The 14,282-nt window shown below is 38.5% G+C and overlaps 1 protein-coding gene and 1 non-coding gene across 2 annotated transcripts in view; both read right to left on the bottom strand.

The window, feature by feature from the left end:
- LOC113240646 (GAS2-like protein pickled eggs) overlaps positions 1-14,282 on the bottom strand; it is a 100,677-nt gene that overhangs the window by 22,063 nt on the left and 64,332 nt on the right. The window lies entirely within an intron of this gene.
- On the bottom strand, positions 6,514-6,585 carry Trnag-ucc. The gene has a single exon. It is a non-coding gene; the product is annotated as a tRNA-Gly (tRNA).

Here is a 14,282-nt window from a genome sequence, read left to right as displayed (position 1 = left end):
ATAGGAATAGACGAATCCCACAAAAACAGTTATATCATCTTTAAACAAAATGATCCATGAAACGACGAAAGGAAATGTCATAAAGAGCAATCGGATGGGCTGCCTATAATAAAGCGCTTTCTCTTTTATTGAATTAAACTTTCCATTTCCATTAATTGGCTGCAAGCGGCTTCCATCGATGGCATAATGATGTGTTCACCGATGACGTCAGGCAAGGCATCGGCAAGGCTGCAGCGAAAATTCAAAACCGCCAGATGGTTAACTTGAAATCCGCGAATTTGTTTTTCAAACAAACCAACGTTTCGGACACTGTAAAGGTACCATGGTCACGAAAGATCCGAAAAACAATTTTCATTTCCAATCGCGAGTACCTAAGAATTTGATAATGTTTATAACATTATCAATTTCGTCCGAAACAGTTCGCCCAGAGGTGAACATTACTGAGTTCCGGTTTGGAAGGGTAAGGGTACTGGTGAAATTACAGGCACGTGAGACTTCTCAACTTATGTCTCTTTGCGGTTAAAGCTCTGAGTGGCACTGCAACTGTTATGAATAGGCGTGTCGCTTTACCACCAGGCGCACGACTTGCTTGTCATAAGCGACACACCTACCTGTAGCAGTTGCACTACCACTCAGAGTTTTAAATCGCAAAGACTTAAGATGCGCCGCCAACGCGCCGGTTACCCTGAGATATAAGTTGACAAGTCCCACGTGGCTTATCGTTCAAAATCGGAACACAGTTATATTCGCATTACTGCTTGGCGGCAGAAATAGGTAGATATTGATTGCACGCGGGTGCTACATGAGGTACCGCTGGCGCAGGTCGCTATTCAAATAAAATATTCGACGGCCTCAGTGGCCAATCGGTTTTGCACTGTGGTCGCCGGATGAGGAGATTGGTAGAACAAATTTAGGAAATAAACTTCAGTAAATTGGATTCGCTCTGAGTATTTAGACACTCACTCAGCAGAACTCCTTGTAAAAGAGTGCGACCAGGGAATTACCACCTTGCCTATTTCTGCCGCCAAGCCGTAATGTGAGCATTACCTACTGCGTTCCTGTTTTGAAAGGTAAGGATATTGGTGAAATTACAGGCACGAGGGTGCAACTTAAGTGTCACACTGACGGGAGCAGTGGCAGTGCCCCTCAGATCTTTGTGATTTAAAACTCTTAGTGGCACTTCAACTGTTATGGACAGGCTTACAACCAGGCGCACGACTATTCGTCCCGTGACTTGGTGTCATAAAAAACACTTCAAATTATCACACTGATTAAACTCTCATTACTCGTTCGCAATGCCCCTGGCGGATTTTCCTGATGGCTGATGTCCCTGAAAAAAACGGGAGAAACTCTAGGAGTTGCTCTTCGTAAATTAACATATTTTGTCAAGCGAAATCCTATTATAAAAAAGTGTTGTCCCTTAAATGAATTTGTGACTTTGTGAAGACGACAGTCAAGAACAGTAAATAATATATTTTATTTATATTATATTGTTCCGAACCTATGCTAAAAAGTTGTCGCCGTACGTGATGACGCCACTAATTATTGCTATGTTGCGGTTTGACGTGAGCTTCAGACATTGATATCAGGTTAATCCGTTTATCGCATCGAATACACAATGGTTTACATTCGGTGTATATATTTCACTTTGTAACCTTGCGACCTTTTTCATCGTCTTCCTGTCTTTTTATCACCCTTTTCTTCGGCTCCTAGCCATTTACTTTCGAAATTTTGAAATTCTTTTGCCTCGTCATTCTCACTTTTCTTCTTTCTATTGTCACTCTCACCAAATTTTCGAAGTGAGGACGTGATTCCAGAGAGATCCATCATGTAAACTCAACCTCTCGTAATCTAACTGTTTTAAATCATTGGATATATATATATATATATATGTATACAGGATCTTCTTACGGACAGGATCTTCTTAAGTGTCTTGACTGTTTGTTAATGCGTAGTAGAAGAGAGTGTTTTATACTGTTGTACCTGTTTTTTATATTGTTAATTTTTGTTACAGCCTGTTCCCTTTCCATTCCTTTTGTTTACTTTTTCTTCTGACTGTACAATACATTTCTGTGTACCAAATCACTATTTCATTACTCCCTATTGGCGGTTTACGACCTTTTCAACTTAGTGCAATCAATTTTCATCTTTGACTCGTTTGATTTAGAATCATCGTTTTATAGAGAACTAAGTACTCCTACGTGTTACAAAAATTTCTACATGATATACAATACGCACACGGCAATCCCGTACACCCCTTCTGTCAAAAATTGTTATAACTTGACTTAGTAAAGATTTAAAGGCTGTATCCGTTTGCTAGGTTGTACATCCCACGTAGCTAAGTTCCATCGTTGCAATTCTACCCACAGCGATGTATATGAAGTCATTAATAACTGTTAAGCGTTAATCTCTCCGATAGATGAATCATGGGATGCGCACGCGACGCTGAGTTACCATTGTTCTACGAATACACTTTCATTTTCATAGATTCACGTCTCCAATTGTAGGTTAGATTTATTGTAGGCAGCAAACTAATTTATCAGCGTCTCTAAGTAAGACCACGGTATAATATAAGAATTTTTTATCTTATCTCTTTGGAATTTGTTACTAAAAATCATTATTCAAATGACCATGTAAAGGACATAAAGAACAAAATCCTTGTAGGCACCAAATAATATATCAGTGTCTCTAAATAAGACTATGATAACCTCTAACTTCTAACCTCTCTTTGCCTTTTGTTACTAAAAATCATTACGATGACCATGAAAAGGACATAAAAAAAATCATGACTATTTCTATTTTATGCGATTTCAATCTTAAAGTGACCCAGTACAATGTTGATCTCAATTTAAATCATATCAAGCCTCCCACACTAAGCGCTTGTTTGTAATGCTTATTTGTAAACTGACAATGCAGCAAGACCATTACCAAACAAGAATATGATCAGACTTGCATTCAGAACTTAAATTAGAATACCTTGTAATGTTAGCAACAAGTTAACTACACTTGAACACCATTAGTTACATGAATATGCAGTTCCTACCAAATTATCAATACAGTTAAAACATCCCGTGTAATATTAACGCATGTGAAGATAAGTGTAGTTGCAAATCTTGCGGAAAGCAAGGTAAAGGTAGTATTTTATTCCCATGTAACTAAGACAACGCCAATAAGCCTTGACGAGCAGTAGCAATGGGGAAACGTCCGCTGGGCGCTGTTATTTATCAAATTCGCGATGAATATTCATAGTAATAACCGAGAAGTGTTGCGACACGCGCCGGCGCCGACTGCATCGATATAAGAATCGATTTCAAGTTCCGATTCGTTAATTAGAGAATTAGACCAAGGACTGTCGCCCACGGTGTTATTGTTCTGCTGTAATTTGATGTGAATGATTGTTGATTTGTTTCCGAGTCCGCAATAATGCACATTTAGAAAATAGTTTCTTTAAGGTTTATCCATAAAAAATCTTACTTTCATGAATTCATCTCAAAATAAAGAAATGTAAAAAGTTTCCTTATTTTCAGGTAACAGTATTGGAACCCGTGTAAGGTAGTAGATGGATAACGATCTCTATCTAGTACAATAAACAATAAGACAGAAAGGAGAAATAAAAATGGATTGAAACAAACTTTAAATGTATATCAAGAAGTCGACTCGCTGTTAGTGTAAAAATGTCAAGGCGAATGCCATCACTAAATTAAGAAATAAAAGAGTTTCCGATCAGCGCCGAAGATACACTGAAAACAAATCGTTAATTAATGCCACTAGTTAACACAACAGACGTGTTAGTGTAGAGATAAACCGAACATATTTACACACGGTCAAGAAAATTTATTAAGTAAGTTCAAGAAGCAAGCCTTTGGAAATTTAATTAAAAAAAAAAGAGTGATTGAGAAAACCGAACTCTGTATAAGAAAAATAAAAAATAACTTAGAATGAGTTTATCTTAAAATTACCTTTAAAAGTTAGTAATAATTATGTTCATAAGAAGAATATTGGGTGTAAAAAAAAGATGTCCAATGAATGGCGTGTACCCATTCAAAGGGATTATCAGGAATATAGTGGCAAAAAGAGAAATAAACAAAATGGATAGACGTTTTTATGGCTGATCCGAGTTAAAATTAAAGCGCAGACAGGATATTTATAAGTTTAACATTTAAATTGAGGTATTTTAAAGTCGGGAATAAAATATAGATGTGAAACATAAGTAATTGGAATAAATAATAAAGCAACAGCATATATAATTAAATATGTGAAGGCATTTACGAATTAGGTTCATAAGGTGTGAAAAGTAAGAAAAAAAAAACAAAGAGGAAAAATGGATATTCCAAAATTGATATTAAATGAAAAAGTGATAAAGATAACGACTTTAAAGAAAACACCGTTTTACATATCGCTGCTGACACTGGTCGCTTTGACTTCCAAATACAGACGAGTAATATCGCATTAAGTAGAATAAAGTCAATTTACATGTGTTGTAAAGCTGTCAAAATCAGTCAGTGAAATGAGAAACTTTTATCAGTCATCACAATGAATCAAGAATCAATGAATCAGTCAGAGTAAAGCTGTCAATGAAATAAGAATTTTTTGAAGATATGAGGAATTCTATAAAGAAAGCTCCATAAGTAAAGAATTTTATCATTGTAACTTATCATCGTGGTCGCAGCGACGTCCGAGGCGTACTTGACTCAATTAAAGTTCGATAACCGATCGCAAGAACCGGAAAGATCGTTCGCTTACGTGTCGAGGACCAGTTCAAGGTCGATGCATTCCACATTCGCCAGCGAATTTCGCTTTCGGTTATACGTCAATTCAACTTAAAAACAATTCAGTACCACTATAAATTCAAACAACATAGCCTGAAAACTATGGAAGGCACGATAACTGATAGATGAGAAACTTGTTCGAAAAGATTTTAAAGATGTCTGCTAAATATTCCCGTACGTCATTTTTAAGTGATTAAATAATACAAACAATAAGCAATCACCTTACCTTACAGTTACACAAGTACTACACAGATAAATAAAACTAATAAACATGGAAAAGGTCAACAGGTACCAGGTATCAATACTGCCAATGTCAAACATAATGTAAATACGTAGTTAGAATCTGACGGGACAGATTTTCGAACAATCGCAACGCAATGGTCGGGTCACGGAATCATTTGTCTAAAACAACACTATCGGAGCAATAACTCCAATTACCCATTGAATCAATGCAACAATAAATCATTATAGCTCTAGATCGCTGATAAATGCGTCCAAGCTTAAGATTCTATTGTTTGCAATGGGCATTTGGTTTGATGGATCATTTGGGACTTCACGGAGTTAGTAACAACGAGATAAATTTTAACAAATTATTATTAATAAACATGTATTCCATTAAGAAACCCATAAATGGGACTTGAAATGTCACAAGCGGTCAATGTATATCATAAATTAGCAATAGGGAAGTGATGCAGCGTATCGAATCGTATTATCGGCTCTAGATAGCACCTAATATGGCTGGGTACGGCCACCTAACGATCCGACTGTTCATCAGATTCAAGGCGACGCGTGATCTGAGATGATCATAAATGGTGATAACTCGTTCGGTTCCTGTCATAACAAGGTTCCGTGTGACAAACCGTGAGTTTCAACAATGTCATGGAAACGCCCTGTATGGGCACACCAGAATATTGTATTCTTCACGTTTCCATCACTTGATTTGGAGCTGTCTAAATGAGGATGATAATGATTGATTTGTTAGTCAATGAAGGTAAACTTTTTGTAACCCCTAATTAAGTTTTCAGATGTGAACGTAATTTAATTTGCTGAGACCGGATTGTTAGCGTTCAATGGACGCTCAATTCGATTTATCAACATTAAGTGATCCCATCTACTTGTCACATTAAGATCTTATTCTTCCGTATTTATCCCATTTTAAGATATCAAAGTCGTAAATCTCTCAGATAGTGTGAATTTTTATGAGTCAGTAACCCCTGTTGATTGTCGAGGAAGTTCGACCTTGCGCGCGGCATGGCCTCGACTAGTGTGGGGCGGCGCGCTGCAGCCCTTATATGGCACACTTCGCGCCTGCGCCGTCGCTTCCACGTCACGTGGCCGTTAATTGCATCTAAATTTTTCACATTTATTGCACCGAGAAGGAAACTGTTTACGTGCTATGTCTGGCCTTGGGATCCTCTCACATGCACATTCTATACGGCGACTTCGCTATTGGTCCAAGTCTCTGCATCGTATTACAAGTACTTTCATAAACAGCATAACAACAACTCATTTAGACGGAAACGTCGCAAGATGTCAGCGAGTGACAGCAACTATTAAACATTTATACTTTGAATGGACAACTTTGATTTATTTTGAACCAGAGACATGCATTGAACGTTCAAGGTAAAGCAAAGCCCTTTCATGCTAAATGCTAAAGTATCTTACAGTTCCAAGCTAGTCAGGAAAATAATCAAAACAAAAGTAACATAATAATGACCAAATTAGACTCGCGTAGCAAAAAGTGTGCGATGGCCGGGAATCGAACCCGGATCAACTGCTTGGAAGGCAACTATGCTGACCATTACACCACCATCGCAACTATTTAGACAGGCGAAACTTTGCTACGCTCTCCGTTCGCTTGATAACAACGTTGGTCGATGACCTCTGACGTAGACGCTATTCAGTAGACCGTAATTGTAGCTGCCAATGGGTATAATAAACTACGGCACTCAAGCGTAAAGAAAATAAATACTTATTTAAAATTAATGTTTGCGTATTTGTGTGGGTGCGCCTTACTTATACGAAAATTAAAGAAACTAATTTTAAAATTTTAATATCATTTTTACTTGGACCAATTTCATTTCCTATAAATTAACTTCATATAATTCTCGTTTGATATAACATTCACATTTTATATAAAAAATATGTAAAGCTCATTACTATGTAACAATCATTACATATACACCGATATATTAGATAATTTAGACAATTTTTACGTCATATAATATTGCTTTTTATAAATAACAAGTTTAACCCCGACTCGCAATGGTACTTGTCTGTTTAATACTAGGAGTGTAATTTAAAAGCCGGAGGTGCGGAGGAATGTAACATAGGTCAACTCTTGGTTGTGGCTCCCATTCAGTAGCTTAGGTTAAGGTAGAACATGAAAAAGCAGAAACGAATTTGTGGAGTTCTTAGGTTTTAGCGACTGTTACAGATAGGAAATGAAGCTATTTTTCCGGATTTAAATCGCGTATATTTGTTTTTTCAAACAAACCAACGTTTCGGGCCCTTTTCAGGTCCCATGTTCACGATTGACTGAGGTGGTACAGTCATCAACCAGTTATCTAATATTAATGCAAACCACTCTATTTTTTCACTGTATTTAGTTACAAAAGTTATTAATTAAAAACCTTATTTTTAATTTTACAAAGAAACGTTCCAATTTACGCTACATTATGAATTATTAATAATATACAAATATAATTGTAAGTCAATGTATACAAAATAATTATTTGGAAGAGGTTCTCAATTCGACTGTATGTTTTTGTTTGTATGTATGTTACGCGATAACTCGGCATTTGTGAACCGATTTTCATGATTCTTTTTTTGTTGGAAAGGGGGGAATTCCATAGTGGTCCCATTTAATGTTGAAGAAAATCATCCACCTCTTAGGGTTATGTGAATAAAATTACTTTACAGATAATTAAACCTCACTATTTCTTGAGACGTAAAAGGTCGAAAACAATGCACACAACTTAATGCATAGAATGCAAACCTGCCAATAAAACTAGTTCCAGTTATTATCACAAGATTACACGGATGTACACTTACTACAAATTATATGATAATTATGCAGCAATGCAAGTACAATTAGAAATTACGGTACTAAACATAATGCTCAAGTATTACACGATGTTACAAGATACAGGCTCGGTACAAAAACATAACAATTAATTATGGTAGAAGAGGCGTGAAAGAGCCGGGCCGCGTCGCGTACGAAGTGCGCCGGCGCAGCCGTTTTGTTGTCACGCGCAATTACTTTGTCGATCGCCGCCGGTGGATCGTGATCGCGCAGATTTCTAATGTTACCATACCACGTTATGTTTCTAGGACTGGGAAAGATGGGTTTTGTCACAGGTTTTGCAGTTAGAGATATAATATTTTAGACCGAGTTTCAGGTTCAGAAATCCACGTTCAATAAGGAAGATATTAGCTTTGAAAAAAGAAGCTATGTTAAAACCCCTAGTTGAAATTCACTTCTACGTAACGTTTTAATAAGGACTTTTATCAAAAATTAAGAACGTTGACCAATTATTTGTGCTTTCGAGGACACAAAGGCTTAGTCAGCTAGGCGAAGGCTGTAAGCCCTCTAAGTATCTGGTATAACTGGTAACTTACTATCTAACATTGTTGCGAGACCAGACCTCCAAGTGCGTATTTTGTGGTGACTGCAACAGCCTCGGGGATGTCGCGAGCCGCGATAAACCTGCGACCCGCGGTAATTGGCTGCCAGCTGCCCTGCTCTGCCCGTTCTCACGTCCCGGCCCTTTGTTAGCCAACTATGCCAACTAGATGCCAGCCCGTGCTTTATCGGCCCGCAATGCACACATATTTTCATTTCGTTTTATAAAGTTTCTCTTGGGAGATCCTTCTGTTTATTCAATCGTGGTTTACTTGTTTTTATTTGCCGTCATGTTTTGATCGTTTGTCTTAGAAATCCGTTAGGTACTTCTATTGAATGCCTGTAATAGATAATTTCGAAATTTACGGTTGCACCGCGCCCGCGCAGCGAACTGATCTCATAATAACGAGACCAGAGTAAATAAACAACAAAATTGCAAAACATTACTTAGGGCTATATTAGCTACTTACTGTAGGCGTTTGTTTAAATCTACTTGTTGCAGCAGGTCCGCTGCACCGTTGCGGCGACCAAATGACAAATCGCAATTTAATGGTTCATATAAAATTTGTCAGATCTAGTGACATAATGAAATTTCAACAACGCTTCAATGATATACTCGTAGATGTACACATAGCGTTCATTAATAATTTATAAACTTTTGTAACACAACCTGCAGAATTTGGAAATGGCGTTTGACAGTTATTATCGCTTTACAACGAAATATGGATGTGTTTCTTTGTTAACCGTTACCTGATTTTATTACTAAAATCATTGGTGGCATAGTAGAAGAACGGTTTCTTCTCAATCAATTTCTAGAGGTCAACAGCTTGAAACCAATGACGTTAGTATATATATCTCTCGCTGACAGTGATGGAAAACTCAAAACATCCAAGGTACCTGCACGTCAAGAAGATACAGAACGGGACGGAATTCAACGGTATAATGGGATTTATAACATCAAGTGACGGGACGAACAAGTCGTGCGCCTGATGGTAAGCTACACGCCTGTCCATAACAGTTGCAGTGCCACTCAGAGCTTTAAATCGCAAATATTGAGACGCAATACGTTCCTGGGGGAATTCTTTCAAAAGTTTCATAGAACGACAGATTACAATAAACAATTTTCCGACTTATTATAATAAAGATGCTTTTTCATTTTACTTTAGTAACAGCAGAGTGAAAGAGTTCGTCCAGGGAAGTACTGCCACCTTATCTATTCTGCCGTCATGCAGTAACGTGAGAATTCCTGCGTTTATTGACACTGAAGACTTATCAACTTTTGCCTCAGTGACAGGCACAGTGGCAGTTAAACTCTGAGTAACTAACTAAGGCACTGCAAATGTTATGGACGGGCGTGTCGTTTACCACCAGACGGACGACTTGTTCATCCCGTCCCTTGACATCATAAAAAATAAAGTCAAGTAATCAACATAAACACGCAGTTAGGGTCGCTAAAGTCATTAGAAGAATAACAAATGCCTCGAATGGCACTGAGGCAGCAAAGGTGCACCAACGTCGAGTGTGAGTTTTGCAACGATCACTCATCGTAATGCAGCCTCTATTAGTCCCCGTCTCTCTGCCTTGCAGCTGTCATAACTCAATAACCTGGGAACATTTATAAAATGTTTCGCAATCCATGGAATGCCAGGACTAATGATAGGAGCAAGGAAATAATGTTAAACAATGCTGGGACATGATCAATTCTGTCGTGGTAGCCTAATTGTTTGACCTACAGTTTCTCAAACAGAGGACGTGGGTTCGAATCCAGGCTATTTGAAATTTACCATGAGCTATTCTGCGAAGGAAACCATTGTCACGAAATCTGCGCGTCGAAGAAGGTTCACAACCGTCAGAAAATGTGTCCCCAACTCGCATTGAGTCCATGTGTGAACTGTGGCCTAAGCCTTCGCCTGAGTGGAGACCAGTGCCCGGCAGTGGGACGTATTAATGGGTTGACAATGGTGATGTGAATTGCGTACATTTCACTGTCTATTTGATAAGTAGAGAAGCCTCTTTTTGAATGGAAAAACTCTAACACACCTTCCTACTATGTCGTCAGCTATTTATGAATAGTTCAAGATTTACCATTTTAAAGGATATAGTTACAGGTTTTGCTCGAGTACGATCGATAAAAAAATGGAAACACTGACAGCGGTGATGGAAGGAAATTCGAAAAAGTTGATCATTATGCTTTCTTAAGGCATTAATATTGTGCTCAATGAATTTAAGAGTGTTCGTACGAGTAATAATTACCTGCAAAATTTAAACCATCATATTTCCGCTACTTTTATATTTCTTTCTATTAAAGGTGATCATACACTTGACCGCGCCGAAAGAAGCGACCGCACGCCTATCTGCGCCGAAAAATTATGTACATATCGCTATTTCTGAAGTGTTGTCGAAGCGAACAATATCCGCACTAACAATAAATCGAATCCACTTTTATATATTCAATTCTAGTAAAAATGTAATGAATTCATTTAAGACGTGAATATCGTATATAAGCGCATCGTCCACATAGTCTGCGCCGAAACTGAAGACATTATCCGAATTCGTCTGGAGTTTGGACATCTTCCAAATTCTTCCGTTGATACGTGTGATTCGACTATATGCAAGGTTTCATATGATTTCAAATAACGAATTCTAAAATTCGATTGTTCACTTTAAAATGGACCTTAAAGCTATATTCAGCGTCACTCGGATCACATTGCAAAGACCATAAAACCGTCAGCAACATAAATTGGACGACAGCAAATATTTAGTGCATTTGGGGTCTGGCAGATTGGGTTGCACAATTGCATATTGTAGTCGACGTATCAAGTGTTTATTATAGAAATTAATGCGGATAAACTGCAATCTAGTTCAGACACCGCATAACTAACTACAACGAATAATAATGAAAAGATCGTGCTGTTTTTCAAGAATAATGACCAAAACAAAAATAGTTATTTTTTTTTATTTATCACACAGCTGTATTCTGAATGTACCCAATATTGCAATATAATATAATTATATATTATTATTATAAAAAGGGAAGTACACTACCCTACCCGTACCCTTCAAGGGTATGGTGGCAGTAGGATAAGATAAGCGTGCTAATGTAATTACAGGCATATGGCACTTGTCAACTTTGTGTCTCAGGGCAACCCTGTTGTAGAGCAGTTACACCTCAGATCTTTGGTAAGGGTGTCGCTTATCATCAGGCGCATGATTTGTTCGTCCCGTAACTTAAGCGTGAAACACACAGGGAGCAGTTGCTGGTCGGGTCCGGAGCGCGGCGCCTACGCCTGTCTAGCGTCCGCACTCATTGTGTTGTCGTCCTTAAAGATATACGGAATTAGGCGCCGTCCTATTGCCTTCGCTCGCTCGATAATGCGATTTGATTTCATTGTGCGATGAAACCGGTCGCGCGATAAGAAATCGTGTGTCCTATTTTGGTGCGATGCGATCACACTCCAAATGGCTATTAACAGAGATGCACAGTTTTTACAGTCGGGCAATATTTCTTTAATCGCGAATGGCATAAAAAAAGAAAACGTGGACCACAAAATTACTCTATAAAAACAAAAAAAAGCGCGGTGAATGTGAAAAAAGCTGATTTTTACGAATGTTTAGATCAGTATGTTTGATCGGCGATAGTCCATCAATACGATACGTCGATGGTCGCGCGACGAAAACTAGACAATTTGATTACATCGTATGGTCGCGCAACCTACAATAGAACACAGTATGTTTGAACACACTGTTGCGCGATCATTTTCGTCAGACGCACGCATCATCGCGCGAACGATGACAATAGGACGGCTTGGACCCGCCGCGGTCCCAACCCGACCCGCGCCCAACTCGCGCTCGACCCGCAGTCGCTCTCTGTGTGTTTCATACTTTAATATCACGAAAAAACCATATACTTAATGAATTCAATGCTTTGAAATAGGCCTCTATTTCAGATAGTAATCCACATGTAGATTCTAAGTACATAAATGAATTAACAACCAGTAAATTACACCTTAAGAAACTAATTCTAGTTCTCACAACCTCATCCAAGCACTAATTGGTTTTATCTTAATTTGTACCAATATTTATCGGCATAGAACATATGTGCCTCATTAGCTGCTTGTGAACATGGTCCGATAAGGGCATAAAGCAACAAGTAACACCTGTGAAAACACGTCCAATACTCAAACGGTTGGATGTTAGGTGTGTACAAGTGTCGCTGGGAAAGGGCACTGCGTAGGTTAATTGCCAAAGATCCAGATTCTAAAATGGAGAAATAGCTTCGCCCACACTGGGGCTATTTAGCAAATATTAGATTTTGCGTAATTTTGCCTGGCGCGGTTCTGCACGCACCCTGCTAAGTTGTCGCGCATACTTATTACGAGTATAGAACAAGTCGCTAATAGCGTAATTACAGGTTGCATTTTCCTTGCGCTACTTGATAAAAGTTTCCTCGTATAATAAAATTACCATAACACTGTTGTGTTACAATTCAGTACAGTATCCTATAATGACCGAATTTAATAAAAACTCTCCCTGTCAATAGATTAGAATATCACGACCCCAAGTCTGTTCTCATTTTTGATATCTTTTGTGTGTTTGTTTCGCAATTACTCCGATATGTGTGAACCGATTTTGATGATAAATGTGACATGAGATACGGCAATAGTGATCAAAGAAAAAATTCCACCACTAAGGGTATCAAATTAGGGGATGAATCCAGTTTAGGTATTGGATTTCACCCACTTTCCGTTAATCGATTACAATAAAACTTGACAAAACCGACCTCAAAACTTTGCGGAATTACGTCTATCTGTGTCTATCTGTCTACCTTTCTATTGGCCAATAAATGTAATTCCAATGTAGAATTAGATACAAAACAAGTATATTTGTTTTCTTTAAACAAACCTACGTTTCGGGCCGTTTACGTGGCCCATGGTTAGTATTAACCGTCAGCCGTGACCATGCGACCTATAAAGGGCCCGAAATTTGCAAAATATGATTCTTTACTTATTTTTAAGTCGCTATATAGCTTGAAAGGAATGAAAAGCAGAAAGGGAAAGAATAGTAGCTGTGAACGTCGTGTTAAGCATGGTGCGTTGCGATCCTTGAGCGTGCGCTGGCCCACTTGCGAGCTGGCCTGTGACAGACAAACGGAGGAAGCGCGATTGTCAACGCGTTGCGTCACAGCTGCGCGTATAGCTACTTGGTTCTCGAAAACTGAACGAATGTAACAATTATGTAAAGCCCAGGTCACACCGCGAACGAAGCTAAGCTAGCTTAGCTCACGTAGTTGCATTCAAAGCTATTCTTAGAAAATAAATAGTAAGTAGTGACGTGCTACACGTGCGGGGGTTTAGGGCGGTAGGAGGGCAACATATTTTAGATAGCTTAGCGGGAACGTTGGGTTAGTTTAGTTAGCTTAGTTCGCGGTGTGAATACATGTATTTTTAGTAACAGTAGACCTGCTTGTGAAACAGTTAGTTCAGGGACCTTACCTATTTCTACCGCCAAGCAGTACTCTGACAGTTCACCCTGAGACAGTGGCAGTGCCCCTCATATCTTCACGATTTGAAGCTCTGAGTGGCACTGTAACTGTTATGGACAGGCGTGTAGCTTACCATTAGGCGCACGACTTGTCCGTCCCGTTACTTGAAAATATAAAAAATAAAAAAGCCACGTTCGCGGTGTGGCCTGCGCCTAAACTTAATTTTTAACTTATTTTGGTAAGAGACGATGGGGAGAGAATGGATAATACCTCCCGAAATCCCGAAATTGTTGTAAAGTTCTTCGTTCTATATGTTCCTGATATGTAACTAGCAAATACTTTGTTGTTAAATACACTAGCGTAGTAAAGTAATTGCTAGAAGAAAAGTTTTGCAATTGCAAGTAAA

The sequence above is a fragment of the Hyposmocoma kahamanoa genome, unplaced genomic scaffold, assembly GCF_003589595.1.
Source record: "Hyposmocoma kahamanoa isolate Upper Pololo Valley unplaced genomic scaffold, ASM358959v1 160, whole genome shotgun sequence".
Classification (NCBI taxonomy): Eukaryota; Metazoa; Arthropoda; class Insecta; order Lepidoptera; family Cosmopterigidae; genus Hyposmocoma; species Hyposmocoma kahamanoa.
This window is presented reverse-complemented; position numbering and strand designations above follow the sequence as displayed.